Raw genomic sequence first — 16,148 nt, forward strand, 5'->3', positions numbered from 1 at the left:
AAACTTATTAATTTAAACAAATTCTCCAGTTTGTGTGTTAGCTAAGGAATAGTGACCCAAAGGACAGCAAAGAAATCTAGAAGAGGTAACTGGTTAATTAATATGACTAATCCAATGTGTGTTTTAGAATATATTTTTCCTCACACTCTATGAACATTCACTAGACTTCATAAGTCTGGACCACTGAATAAGCTTGTTAGGTCTTTATTTTTATCTATTTATTTAGATTTAAAATAACTAAAAAAGGTCTATCTGAGCCTTGAGGCACCCTAACAAGATTAATAATACTATAAAATCCCAGCACCATTAAAGTAATCATTTTGACAGGCACTCCGAAAGCTAGCTACCTACAGAAGCTTCCACCCCATCCTATTGTTGTGGGAAGCATATTCTCAGTCCACATGCAGTCTGTCATTGCACAAGCACACCAAGCTTTGATGTGATCCTGGTTTGTTTGGTTTATTCTGCAGTAGGGGCCGCCTATAATTTTGGCCTTTGTGTTGAGATGGCTTTTGTTGGCACACTGGATCATTGAGAGCCATTTTCCATTTAGAACACTCCTTGAGTTATTAATCATTCTGCAGCACCGAGATAGCAAACGGATATGAGCAAAGCTAACGCTCATCCCTGGCTTTATTTGAAGCACCTTACTCAAATAGTTCAATCTTAAGGACACAGCAGAAACAAGTCTATTAATATGGCTCATATACTTAGGGAGAAAAAAAATATTTTCCACTATGTTTCCATTACATGTGATTGCCCTTATTTAAATATACTACGGATGTGAAGGTGCTGGAAGATAATCGATCTTCATTCAGTTTCCAGGTAATAGCATTCATTCTGAAAGTTTCCCTGGAGACAACACTATCACTGTGATAGATTTCATTCACAGAACAATCATAAAACACCCAAGGGTTGAACCATATCAGCTATAAAATATTTCCTTCTGCTTCTCAGCCTGCCTGTAGTTTTTCATTCCTGTCAGAATGGATACACTGAAATCCACTTTAACATAGTTTAGCTTTTGTATATACATGTCTGGGTAACATCTGATCCCCCACCACCAGTGAAACTGAGTTGGGCTACAAAGCTGTACCAAAACCAAAGGGCCAGATTCAGACTTGGTAGACACAGATGTAAGTCTATACATTTCCATGAAACTGCAACTGCTTACTCCAGGTCTGAATATGGCTCAAGGACTTCAGCAAATGTAGTACTAGTTATTTATCAGGTTAATTTGAGGCAATCCCATTAATGGGAAAGTGTGTTGTGCAGGAGTGCATCATGAATGTTATATTTAATTTTAATCAGTGCAATATTATATGTATATTGAATATTCCTATATATCTATATTAGGAATTTAATATTTTTAACATTATTCTTACAAATATCTGAGAGGACGGAGATGCTTTTCATACAAAAGTGGAGGTTGAAGACAGCATTAACAGGACAGCATAGAATTACAAGCCAAGCTGAGGGTGAAGCTACCCTAGCAACATGCCTGGTGTGGAACTGAAGTTTGAAGACAGTTCTCATAGCAACAAATATTTATCAGAATATTGTGAAGAGAGAAGCTTCAGTCACAGACTTTCCCCACTGCCTCCTCCACTAGAGCCTTTCCCACTGCCAGAACATTTCCTGTGGTGTGAAAAGGCTCCAGAAGGGGATGCAGTGGGATACTACACTGCTAAAAATAGGACATAGACAGGGGAGACACTGCTTGGGCATGTAGAAAGCTGTGGGGAGTTTATACCCAGGCACATTCCCACAGGGTTCAAGAATGCCTTTCAGTAGTGCCTACACTGCTATTTATACCCATGCTAGGGAGGCTACCCATGGATGTACTCTACCTGCTGCCATAAGAAGTGCGCAATATAGACATACCTATTATGTGTTTGTACAGAACTTCACACAGTGTGGCCTCGATTTTGGAACTGCATGAAACAATACATGCACTAAGTTTTGTTTTGGTGATGATTGACTTGGTAAAGGCAAAGGCTTGGTCAAAATTTACCTCTGGAGTTAATTAATTTTAATATTCCCATCAACAGAAAGCAATAATACCACCTAGTTTTTACCTAGCAGTTTGCATCTTTGATGTGCTTCTCAACATCTCTGTGAGGCAGGTAGATTAGTATTATTGTTAGAGCTGGTTAAAATATTTTCAGCAATACTCTTCTCCAGCTGAAAAATCCTATTTAATTAAAACCAAAATGTATTGTGGAAATATATCCGTATCGATGACAATTAAAAACATAAGTACGGCCATACTGGGTCAGACCATGGTCCATTTAGCCCAGTAACCTGTCTTCTGACAGTGGCTGGTGCCAGATGCACCAGGAAAAGAACAGAATGGGGTAATTCTCATGTCACCCAATATAAGCTTTGTCAGGAAGGTTTCTTAGGTGTGTTTGAGAGGGAGGGAGATTCCTATTCTCTATAGCTCAGTTGCTAGGGCAGTGGGGCTTGGGATGTGGGAGATCCTGCCTGACTTGGAGCAGGAACTTGAACCCAGGTCTCTCCCAGGCCAGTGCCCTAATCACCAGGCTATAGTGAGTCGGAGACTCTTTTGTTCTCCCTGCAAAGGGAAAACAAATTTCAAAACCCTGTGAAATGGAATTGCTGGTTTCCAGCCAGCCCTAGTTATTGTCTCCATATTGCAGGGTGGAAACTTGGACACTGAGGGGTTAAATGACTTATTCAAGGCCACAAGGTGAATCATGCATTTAAATAATGTTGTCTGAGCTCAGATAGCATGCACTCTGTAAACATTAGATAAATAATTGGGAGTTCTGGGCTCCCAGCCCAACACTAGATCTAGTAGATCAAACTGCCTTTCAATTTACTTAGTTTGATACAAAAAATGATAAGAGAATCTATCCATAGCTCTATGAACCGTTGCCCATATTAAATAATACAATATAAGAATCTATACCTCCACCAATGTCACCACACTCCCTAGCCAACAATAATCAATAAAAAATAGACATTGAAACCCCCATGCTATTACTCAACACCATCAAAATCAAAAGATGCTTATTATGAATTGCTATTAAAGCAACTGAGGAGGAGCGAATAGAATTGATGTAGTTTACCATCAACCCCTTCACCATAATGGCTTGGAAGATACTGTTAGATAGTATATGTATACACATTCCCTCATGAACCAGTTTATTTCAGATTTTTCAGGCAGACTGCATTAAAATAAAAGACTATAAGATGCCCTTTAACACTTGGTATATCGCCAAATTACTTTGAAATCCAATGAAATGCATTGGTACCCTAAGGTTAAAGAGAAAGCCAATTCACAATGAATGAAAGGGCAGGAAATGTTATACACAGACATGGAAAGATGGGTAGCACAGCTACAAAAACCAGGCATCCAAAATGTATATGAGATGGTCTCCCTTATATGATTGTTGGCCATGAATCAAATGAAGGTTTCATTCAATATTCAAGAACATCTGTGGAAGGGAGAATTTTATAGCCCATGTATTCTAAATGTTTTATGTAGACTCATGGGAAGGAGACAAAAGGTTAAATGTTACTTTTATGTGAATTTATGTTTAAAATTTGTTGAGAGAAGCCTTTTAGCCCCGCAGTTACATTGGGTCTAGCTTTCCAAAGGTAACAAACAGCCTTTAAGCACTATGGACTGATTTTATTAAATAGATAGGAAGCCTACTGAATGAGGGGCCTATTCTGCAGTCCTGACTCAGGCAAAAATTCCCACTAGGCATATTCTGTCTTCAGTTATTTCATGTTTCCAAACACAAAGGAATAAAATGTGTTTGCAGTCTGAAATGAATTACTTCAGATTAAGGAAAGCAACAAGAAGGATCAAAGTAAGATCTCCATGAAAGAGCACAGAGTGCATGTCTCTTGTGTTACAGGCTACAGCTGAACTTTGTACAAAATGGCAGCTGCCTTCAGCAGAACAAAACTCTCATAAGCACAGAAGACACAGCTGATTATAAAGATGTATATACACCACATAACATATCTGCACAACTCTATTGATATAAATTGGGATTTTGTTCAATGAAGGACTGCATAATTTTGCCCCAAGTGTATAAATGAAACAGTAAGTATACAAATAGAAAAAAATCTGCAAATCAAAGAAATTTCAAAAAACAGTGTGACTTCTATTCCTCTCCTCACAAACCCAGTTCTTGATAATGAAACTATTAATCTATTTTCATTTTACCTCCAGTACTCCAGTGACATCCCAGACACTTCCAACACTTCTATATGTTGTTTGTTTCATTTTCTTCCAAGAAGAGATTTATGCTTTTCCTTCTAGCTAATAGTGACTAATTTGGACTACTTCTCTTCCTTGGAAATCCACTTCCTATTCTGAGTGAAGGTACTGCTGTTGTCTCTTTTACCCTGGGCACTTCATAACTAAAACAAGCTTCCCCTCCAACAAGAATCTCAGAAAGGCTTGTGCTGTCTGGTACCTAAAATTGGTTTAATAGTACATCTCTCCTCCAGACCGCTTTGGGTTTATTTTCTGTTTTCCAGCTGCCTGAAACAGCTTTAAAAAATGCCACAGCTTCTTGTTTCAGAGTAGCAGCCGTGTTAGTCTATATTCGCAAAAAGAAAAGGAGTACTAGTGGCACCTTAGAGACTAACCAATTTATTTGAGCATAAGCTTTCGTGAGCTACAGCTCACTTCATCGGATGAAGTTCACGAAAGCTTATGCTCAAATGAATTGGTTAGTCTCTAAGGTGCCACTAGTACTCCTTTTCTTCTTACAGCTTCTTGTGACATTCAACCAGGTGGAGCTTTCATTTTCAGTTTAAAAACAAATAAAAACTTCCTTTTGAAATTCTTTTTATGTATGTATTGAGATGAATAAAATGTACTAATCAGAGAACTTTCTCAGCTCATGTACAACAGTATAAAAAGCCTAATTAACTATCTGACATACCGTTAAACACAACTTGTCCCCATCTACACTGACCATCAAGTCATGCTTAATAACATTTTAGTTATCACAGCATCTTAAGATCATTTACTAACATGACCTAATTCTCTAGTAGAAATGATCCCTCTGAGTGGGGAAGGGCTGGCTCAAGGAGGGCACTCACTGGGAGGCAGCATGGCAATACTATGGTCTGAGGGAGCTGGGGATGGTCTATGAGTTCCAATGCACTCACCCAGCCTGCTGTCAGTTGCACCAGCTCAGAGGGCTGCCCTCTCCCCCAATTAGGATATAACACTGTTTTCTATAAAACCACCAGTGGTAGAGGTATGGGTCCTCAGAAACAGAAAGTGGTAATTCCAAAAGCCTAGAAGAGATGTTCGGAACATAAGTCCCATTAACACATGCTCCTAAATCTCTTAGGAACTTTTGAAAATATCCTCCAAATACATTTCTAATTTTCATGGACATAGGTTTGCCCAGTTTTATTCACAAAATCTAAGGGTGTGTGGTTCATCCTGCACATGCTCAGGGAACAGGAGTCAGTTACCTTCTCAGAGAGCAGGGGAGGAATAGAAGGGGTGGGACAGAGTCTGAAATAGGGGCAGGATGTGGGGACAGTGATAGTAAAGGAATTTGCAGGCCTGCAAGAAAGGTTAAAGCCATCCCCGTTCCCCATAATCTTCCCAGACGAAAGAGCAAAGAGTGATTGAAGTGCAAGTCTCAATTTCTCTTCCCTCATTTGCTGCATTTGTCAAAATTGTTTACATGGAAAAGTGGGCTTCGCTCCTCCCATACTGAAGTCAGTACTAAATATTGTTAATTATTTATGCTCTACAGATGTCAGAATGCTGTACAGGATTCTGACTTCATTGCAGGATCAAACAGAAAGTAGAGACTATCAGCGAGACACAGCCCTGCTATTAATCCTTCGGAGCTAACCATATCATATCTCTAACCTGGGACTGCAATTCCAGGGCCAGATTCCCCACTGAAACCTGTATAAATGAGGAGTAATTTAACTGAAATTAATGGAACCACCTGGGTGTAGAACTACTATCAGTGAGGGGAGAATCAGGCTTACAGGGTTTCAAAGAGCTGTGCTGAGGAATAGCAGCACAGGACTGTAGCAGGTAAACTGATAAAGTACAAAACCTTCAATAACAGCACAGAGGAGAAAGAAAACTACTGACCAAGCAAATTCCTCTCTCTATAAAATGATCCATTTGTAAGTCTTGTGCCTACGTGAACAAAAAATTCCCTTTAAACTTGAATTTAAAAAAGTATACATTTGGGAGAAATTGCAGCATTTTATCAGAAAAGATACTTTTTGCTCTTACTTTAATACTGTTTTGAAAGTTTCCTCAACAAATAAATATAAATAGAAAAACACACCTCAAAGTGAATCAGGGCTTTGAGTGAAAGTCAAAAGCAGAAGCAAATCATTTCCCTTGCATTCCCAGCAATTAATTAAAGGGAAATGAGAAATCTGACTATAAAGAGACAAGTTGATGTATGTTTTCCCCCTGAAAGTTCAATTTTCAAAGGACAAAAGGTTGTCCTACTTATTAGATCAAACTTTTTTTTTCCCCATCATGGGCATTTCCTGTGGTCCTTTCACACCCTCAAGTGAAGGCTTGAATAGATAAGAACTTCAGCATTAGTCACAATGTAATTTTTTGGCCTTTACTTTGGGTTGATGTTGCTGGGCCTGGGACACAATAATTCTGACTAGCTATTTCAGTTGCTTATTGTATGAGGGGTTGGGTTGTTTGGCAATATTTAAATAGGAGAGATTATTGTACATAGAAAGCATATCTCATCTGGTAATCAGAGAGGAAAGTAGATGCATTCAGGTAGCCAGTAATCAGGTTTGGGGGAATATCATCCACAAATATCTGCCCTCCTTTCTTTCATGTTCATCCGTGCCCCCCCATAGCATATGTTGAGGGGGCAGATGAATAATATGGGAAACCCTGGATGTACTAATCAGGGCCTTTGGAAGCCACTGAGTGTGTCTGCACTGCATCATAAACCTGGTCTGTGGGACCTGTACCTGTAGACCAATTCTTTCCAAGCTCAAGCTTGAGCATCCATACTGTATTGCCACAGAAGCCTCAGAGCTGTGCCGATGTATCCACACTGCACTAGTCAGATATGAGTCAGATGCTGTGGTTTCTCAGGGCTGATCCCAGAGTTCTTAGCATCCTTGCTAGCTGTAACCACTCTGGGGCTTGGACCATGGTGTATTGTGGGAGAACTTGTCTGTCCCTCCCAGGGCACTTGACTAGAACTGCTCTTAGCCCACCATCACATCCAGCTGAGCCATTTTTGAGTCTGCCTGCTCCCTGCAACCGCAGCCAGCACCATAGATTCAGGAGAAGTGGAAGAATTTCTCCTGCTTGTGCTTTCACTCCTAGTTCACAAATCACACAGAGCATCTGTGAGATGCTAGTGGACATTTTGGTGGCGATATTTGCTCTACTAAAGGCACCTGTTGGAGGGGAGGAGTGACAGATATAGCAGCCACGACCCAGCTGATCTGCTCATGCCTGTTGCCATAACTGAAGATGCCCCATATAGAGACCAGCATTTCTGGAGCAGAGCCACGAGCACAGACTGGTGGGACTACATCATCATGCAGACCTGGGATGACCAGCAGTGAGTCCAGAACTTTCACATTAAGAAGCAGTTGTTCCTGGAGCTCTGTATGCAGCTTTCCCTGACCATCCCACATCACGATAACACATGAAGAAGCTGGTCCAGAAGCAGGTCGTAATAAACATCTGGAAGCTGGCTATCCCCAGGCCCACGGTTAACCTGTCTGGTGTTGACAAGTCAACTGTGTGGGCTGCCGTGGTGAAGGTTTGTGAAGCAAGGAGCACTGTGATGTACCCAAAGCTGGTGGATATAAAAACATTCCTGAAATAATTGCTGGCTTTGAGAGAACAGGGTTTCCAAACTGCACTGGGGCTATGGATGGGAGTCATGTGACCATAGTTTGCCCTCTGCAAAGAGCACGAGTGCATAAACTGCAAATGAGACTACTGCGTTGTTATACAAGCCTTGGTCAACCACAGTCTAAGCAGTTTCATGGACACCAACATGGGATGTACTGGCAGGAGGCCAGCGTTTCCCGGTGATCAGGACAACCGGGGACAATATTCCCACCAGACGACATTGTTATCCATTGAGTCACTGTCCCCACTGTTATTCTAGGGGTAAGGGACTTCTTGTTCCCTCTGTTGTCATGACTTATGAAACTATACTCAGATTTCAGAGAACCTGGCAAAAGAAGGTGCAACTACATGCTCAGTATGTACATTTGGCAGATTGAAATCCAGATGGTGCTGCCTTCAGAACTGTGTGGATGCCAATGCTGTCGATGCCATCTGTTTTATTGTGGTCTGCTGTGCACTACACAATGTCTGCTAGGTCAGAGGTGAGCCATTTGCCAGGAGTGGACCTAAGATGTTGTTGGAATGGTACTTGCAACCAGAAAGCGCATCTGTTATTACTGGGGCAGAATCCACATGCACAACAGAAATGAGGGAAGCTTTTTGCACCCACAGACTAGTTTCGCATGGTGTCCTGGATGAGGAGGAATTACATAGTATTTGTACCTGTGCAACACTCATCCCAAAATGTATGGGGCTCGGGCAGCTCAAGAAGGTTATTTGTCATGAAATTTTATTATGCATTTTATTAAAAACTGTTCATGGATCTCAACACACAGATTCTGGATTATGGTGATGATATTTTATGAATTGTGTTATGCATTTCAGAGAAACTGGTTATGTACCTAAACACGCAGTTTATGGATTACTGTGATTACAGTTTATGGATTACTGTGATTTAATAAATTTAATACGTGTGTAAACACGTGTGCAAATTGTACACTTTATTTTAAATGTGCATGTAAATAACAAACAACAATGCAAAAACCTGATGAGCTGACTGTCACAGGGTAGCTGGTTCCTGCAACCAGAGCAGGTCCAGCTTTTGTGTCACAGCAGGTGCATCCAGTTGATCCAATTAAAGGCGACAGGGCTATACCTAGGGCTATAAAGGCCTGTCAGATGGTAAGAAGAGGAGTGATTAGCACAGGCTGTGCCTGGGGAGAGGAACCATCGAGGAATGGAGCTAACTTCTGTGGTGGTCCCCTGGAGCAATGGGCCAGGTGCTCAGGAAGCTAACCCTGGAGCTGCTGTTCCAGAAGAACAACAGAGCTGGCCGAGAGCAGAACTGGCTGAATCAGGACTGGCTGAGAAGGGAGCTGACAGGGACTGGGAAGCTGCAAGAAGCAGGATTACCAGGGACTCGTGGGAAGCCAAGGACATGAAACCCTAGGACAAAGGATGAGGGACTTCTCATGTTTATTTTCCTATGTTTGGATAATAAACCTACTTAAAGGAGATGGGAGTGGCAGTGTATACTTGTCAGGCTGGGGAGAAACCCTGCCATGTCACACAGACCAGCTGCTAAACAAAACCAATTAAAATCATTTATAAATCCCCACATTTTTTCTCCAGAGGGAAGGTGAGGATTATATGATGGACCTTGTTACTGTCTATGGTTTTTCAATCCTTTCAAGCAGGGCAAGCTCTGGAGAACATTGGAGGTGTCTGGTCTAGATGGAGATGTGAACTTCAGTTACAGGCCAGCAGAGGGAAGCCATCCATCTATGCTAAGGAGATAGAGGGGGCTCATTAGCTACAGAGGCAGCCCTAATAAGTATATGCTGCCCCAAAATAGGACTGGCTGGATTTCCTACTCTGTGAGAAGTTCACATGCATCACCAGCTAGGAATGAATGAAAATTCATGGCAAAAATCAGGAAGATGTTAACATAAGAATGGCCATACTGGGTCAGACCAAAGGTCTACCTAGCTCAGTATCCTCTCTTCCAAAAGTAGCCAATGCCTGGTGCCCCAGAGGGAATGAACAGAACAGGTAATCATCAAGTGATCCATTCCTTGTCACCCATTCCCAGCTTGTGGCAAACAGAGGGTAGAGACACCATTCCTGCCCATCCTGGCAAATAGCTATTGATGGACCTATCCTCCATGAATTTATCTAGTTCTTTTTTGAACCCTGTTATAGTCTTAGCCTTCACAACATCCTCTGGCAAGGAGTTCCACAGGTTGAGTGTGCATTGTGTGAAAATATACTTCCTTTTGTTTGTTTTAAACCTGCTGCCTATTAATTTCATTTGGTGACCCCTAGTTCTTGTGTTATGAGAAGGAGTAAATAACACTTCCTTATTTACTTTCTTCACACCAGTCATGATTTTATAGACATTTATCATATCCCCCCTTGTCTCTTTTCCAAGATGAAAAGTCCCAGTCCTATTAATCTCTCCTCATATGGCAGCCGTTCCATACCCCTAATCATTTTTATTGTTCTTTTCTGAACCTTTTCCAATTCCAATATATCTTTTTTGAGATGGAGTGACCACATCTGCATGTGGTATTCAAGATGTGGGCATACCATGGATTTATATATAGGCAATATATTTTCTGTCTTATGATTTATCCCTTTCTTAAAGATGCCCAACATTCTGTTAGCTTTTTTGACTGCCACTGCACATTGAGTGGATGTTTTCAGAGAACTATCCACAGTGACTCCAAGATCTCTTTCTTGAGTGGTAACAGCTAATTTAGATCCCATCATTTTATAAATATAGTTGGAATTATGTTTTCCAATGTGCATTACTTTGCTTTTATCAACATTGTATTTCATCGCCATTTTGTTGCCCACTCACGCAGTTTTGTGAGATCCTTTTATAGCTCTTTGCAGTCTGCCTGGGACTTAACTATCTTGAGGAGTTTTGTATCATCTTCAAATTTTGCCACCTCACTGTTCACCTCTTTTTTCAGATCATTTATGATTATGTTGAATAGGACTGGGCCCAGTACGGACCCCTGGGGGACACCACTATTTACCATTCTCCATTCTGAAAACTTACCATTTATTCGTATCCTTTGTTTCCTATTCCTTAATTTCTGTTTAACTAACCTCCTCATTTTTGTGTAGTCCCCCTTTCTGAAATTAAACGTTAATGCATTGGGCTACTGTGGTGTTTTCCCTGACAGAGGGATGTTAAATTTAATTATATTATGGTCACTACTACCAAGCGGCCCAGCTATATTCACCTCTTGGACCTGATCCTATTCTCCACTTATGACTAAATCAAGAATTGCCTCGCCTCTTGTGGGTTCCAGGACTAGCTGCTCCAAGCAGCAGTCATTTAAGGTGTGAAGAAACTCTCTCTGCATCCCACCCTGAGGTGATATGTACCCAGTCAATATAGGGATAGTTGAAATCCCCCATTGTCAAGGTTCCTTCCCCACTCTGAACTCTAGGGTACAGATGTGGGGACCTGCATGAAAACCTCCTAAGCTTATTTTTACCAGCTTAGGTTAAAACTTCCCCAAGGTACAAACTATTTTACCTTTTGCCCTTGGACTTCCACTGCCACCACCAAATGTCAGACTGGGTTTATTTTTGAGAAAGCATTGTTTGGAAATGTCTTTCCCCCCAAAATCCTCCCAACCCTTGCACCCCACTTCCTGGGGAAGGTTTGGTAAAAATCCTCACCAATTTGCATAGGTGACCACAGACCCAAACCCTTGGATCTGAGAACAATGAAAAAGCATTCAGTTTTCTTACAAGAAGACTTAATAGAAGTAAAGAAATCACCTCTGTAAAATCAGGATGGTAGATACCTTACAGGGTAATTAGATTCAAAACAGAGAATCCCTCTAGGCAAAACCTTAAGTTACAAAAAGGAGACACAGACAGGAATAGTCATTCTATTCAGCACAGTTCTTTTCTCAGCCATTTAAAGAAATCATAATCTAACACATACCTAGCTAGATTACTTACTAAAGTTCTAAGACTCCACTCCTGGTCTATCCCCAGCAAAAGCAGCATACAGACAGACACAGACCCTTTGTTTCTCTCCCTCCTCCCAGCTTTTGAAAGTATCTTGTCTCCTCATTGGTCATTTTGGTCAGGTGCCAGCGAGATTATCCTAGCTTCTTAACCCTTTACAGGTGAAAGGATTTTTCCTCTGGCCAGGAGGGATTTTAAAGGTGTTTACCCTTCCCTTTATATTTATGACACCCATTATTACTGAGTTTTTTATTTTAATAGCCTCTCTAATCTCCCTGAGCATTTCACAGTCACTATCACCATCCTGGTCAGGTGGTCGGTAATATATCCCTCCTGCTTAATTCCCTACTCAAATAATAGGAATTTCTATTCCTAGAGATTCTATGGTACAGTTTGGTTCATTTAAGATTTTTACTTCACTCGATTCTATGCTTTCTTTCAAATATAGTGCTACTCCCCCACCAGCACAACCTGTTCTGTCCTTCTGATATATTTTGTACCCTGGTAGTACTGTGTCCCACTGATTATCCTCATTCCACCAAGTTTCTGTGATGCCTATTATATCAATATCCTCATTTAAAATGAGGCACTCTAGTTCACCCATCTTAACATTTAGACTTCTAGGATTTGTATATAAGTACTTTAAAAACTTGCCACGTTTTAGCTGTCTCCCATTACATGATGTAATTGAAAGACTTTTTTTCATTTGACTGTTTCTCATCAGATCCTACCTGTATTTTATCATCTTCCATACTCTTCTCCTTACTAGGACATAGATAATCTCCATTAGTAGACCCTCCCCTAAGGGATGTCTCTGTCCAAATCATGTCCTTCTCTGTACCTGTCAGCTTTCCTCCAACCCTTTGTTTAAAAACTGCTCTTTGACCTTTTAAATTTTAAGTGCCAGCCATCTGGTTCCATTTTGGTTTAGGTGGAGCCCATCCTTCTTGTACAGGCTCCCTCTTCCCCAAAAGTTTTCCCAGTTCCTAATAAATCTAAATCCCTTCTCCCTACACCATCGTCTCATCCACACATTGAGACCCTGCAGTTCTGCATGTCTAACTGGCCCTGCACATGGAACTGGAAGCGTTTCAGAGAATGCTACCATGGAGGTCCTGGACTTCACTCTCTTACCTAGCAGCCTACATTTGACCTCCAGGACTTCCCTCCTATCATTCCCTATGACATTGGTACCTACTTGTACCACGACCACCGGCTCCTCCCCAGCACTACACATAAGTCTATCTAGATGCCTCGAGAGATCTGCAACCTTTGCACTAGGCAGGCAAGTCACCATGCGGTTCTCCTGATCATCACAAACCCAGCTGTCTATGTTTCTAATGATTGAATCGCCCATTACTAATACCCGTCTCTTCCTAATAACTGGAGTTCCCTTCCCCAGAGGGGTATCCTGAGTGAGAGAGGATACCATAACATCATCTGGAAGGAGGGTCCCAACTATGGGATCATTTCCCCCGGCTCCAGTTGGATGTTCTCCTTCCCTGAGACTTTCATCCTCCTCATCACAGAAGCTGTCAGACAAGGGAGGTTGACGTGTTCTCCAGCTGGTTTTTGAATGTTATAATTCTTGACTTCTGATTTGTGCCATTTATTCTTTTGCATAGAGACTGTCCGGTTTGGCCACTGTACATGGCAGAGAGGCATTGCTGACACATGATGGCATTACTGACACAATGTGATATATGCCATCATGTGTCAGCAATGCCTCTCTGCCATGTACATTGGCCAAACCGGACAGTCTCTATGCAAATGTACATGGCAGAGAGGCATTGCTGACACATGATGGCATATATCACATTGTGTCAGTAATGCCATCATGTGTCAGCAATGCCTCTCTGCCATGTACAGTGGCCAAACCGGACAGTCTCTATGCAAAAGAATAAATGGACACAAATCAGACGTGAAGAATTATAACATTCAAAAACCAGTCGGAGAACACTTCAACTGCCCTGGACACCTCAATTACAGACCTAAAAGTCACAATTATTCAACAAAAAAACTTCAAAAACAGACTCCAATGAGAAACTGCAGAACTGGAATTAATTTGCAAACATTAACTTAGGCTTGAATAAAGACTGGGAATGGATGAGTCATTACACAAACTAAAAGCTATTTCCCCATGCTAATTTTCCCCCTACTGTTTCTCACGCCTTTTTGTCAACTGTTTGAAATGGGCCATCCTGACTATCACTACAAAAGTTTTTCTTCTCCTGCTGGTAATAGCCACCTTAATCGATTACTCTCACTAGAGTTGGTATGGCAACCCCCATTTTTTCATGTTCTCTGTATATATATCCTCCTACTCTATTTTCCACTGAATGCACCTGATGAAGTGGGCTTTAGCCCACAAAAGCTTATGCTCAGATAAATTTGTTAGTCTAAGATGCCACAAGTACTCCTCGTTCTTTTTACTCTCAAATATGTTATACGAACTCATGCTCTTATCTTGGCCAGACCATTTAACCTTCCCATCCACCTAAGAAAGTGTGTAAAATGGGGCTAAAGACAATTAACCTAAGAGGGTACTGTGAAGATTCATTCACTAATGTTTATAAAGCCATTTGTGATACTCAGATAAAAGGCTATATATAAATGCTTATTTTAATAACCATTTAGGAGCATTGGCTTCAAGCTGCTTTTTCTATTGTGTCAGCACATCAGTTGTTTTACTAATGACCTTCAATGTACCTTCTGCCTCCCAGGTGTGCTAAGAGACATTAACTACTGTACAGTAGGTTTTTTCTGTAGCCATATATGGCCTCTGTGGCCTTGTTGTTGATGCATGAATTTCTGTCATGGATCTTGACTTATTAAGGTTAACTGCCTGCCAGCAGATGAAAATGTACTAAGTGACTTTTTAGTTTAAGAAAATATGGCTACAAGTGACAATAACTTTTACTGGGTCTGATTCGTAGTTCTTCTGTTCCTGCAGTTAGAGCGGAATGGAGGAACAGGGTCAAAGTGACTTTGTCATCTTTGCTCTCCCTATATTCTGGGGCAATGCAGAGGCCTGCCCAACTTCTGGCACAAGAGCACTCTGAGGGCTGCTCTAACTTACACTCATCTTCCTCCTGGGAAACAAAGAATAGCTGTAGTGCAGTGCACACTCCAGGCACATGGCTGAAATGTCCCCAATCCAACCCCTATGCCAGGGGCGAGTATGGGGGCCAGCATAGTGTCCTTATGCCATCTCTATACCAGCTGGGGGAGGTCCCTGCACCAGGGTCATTCTTATAAGCCTTTTACACCTACTTTAAGACCTCTTTATTTGGCCAGATAACATAAAAAGTCTTTAGAGCAACTGTGCATCAGGAGTTGAGTTCAGTATACCACATTTATCCCCAACAGGAGAGCAGAGTCTTAAACTAGCCAAAGCACATACAACCCAGCCAACTATAGCAAGATAACACCTCCATTTAGCCACAGAACACATACGGCATTGGCATCAGTCATGAATTTCCCCACACTGCCTCTCCACAGTGTGCCTCAGCCCGGATCTGGAGAGACCACTTACAGCAGTCAGATGTTGTCATAAATATAAAGGGAAGGATAACGACCTTTCTGTATACAGTGCTATAAAATCCCTCCTGGCCAGAGACAAAACCCTTTCACCTGTAAAGGGTTAAGAAGCTGCGGTAATCTCGCTGGCACCTGACCCAAAATGACCAATGAGGGGACAAGATACTTTCAAATCTTGAGAGGGGGGGATAAAGGGTTCTGTCTGTGTGATGCTTTTGCCGGGAACAGATCAGAAATGCAAGCCTTTCAACTCCTGTTAAGTTAGTAAGTAATCTAGCTAGAAAATGCGTTAGATTTTCTTTTGTTTAATGGCTGGTAAAATATGCTGTGCTGGATGGAATGTGTATTCCTGTTTTTGTGTCTTTTTGCAGCTTAAGGTTTTGCCTAGAGGGATTCTCTATGTTTTGAATCAGATTACCCTGTAAGGTATTTACCATTCTGATTTTACAGAGGTGATTCTTTTACCTTTTCGTTAATTAAAATTCTTTAAGAACCTGATGGATCTTAAGAACAATGAAAAATCAAAGGGTTTGGGTCTGTGTTCACCTGTACCAATTGGTGAGGATCATCATCAAGCCTTCTCCACAAAAGGGGTGTAGGGCTTGGGGGGGGAAGACATCTCCAAGTGGTCTCTTTCCCTGTTCTTTATTTAAAACGCTTGGTGATGGCGGCAACATACTGTTCAAGGACAAGGCAAAGCTTGTACCTTGGGGAATCTTTTAGCCTAAGCTGGTAAGAATAAGCTTAGGGGGCCTTTCATGCAGGTCCCCACATCTGTACCCTA

The sequence above is a fragment of the Natator depressus genome, chromosome 6 (assembly GCF_965152275.1).
Source record: "Natator depressus isolate rNatDep1 chromosome 6, rNatDep2.hap1, whole genome shotgun sequence".
Classification (NCBI taxonomy): domain Eukaryota; kingdom Metazoa; phylum Chordata; order Testudines; family Cheloniidae; genus Natator; species Natator depressus.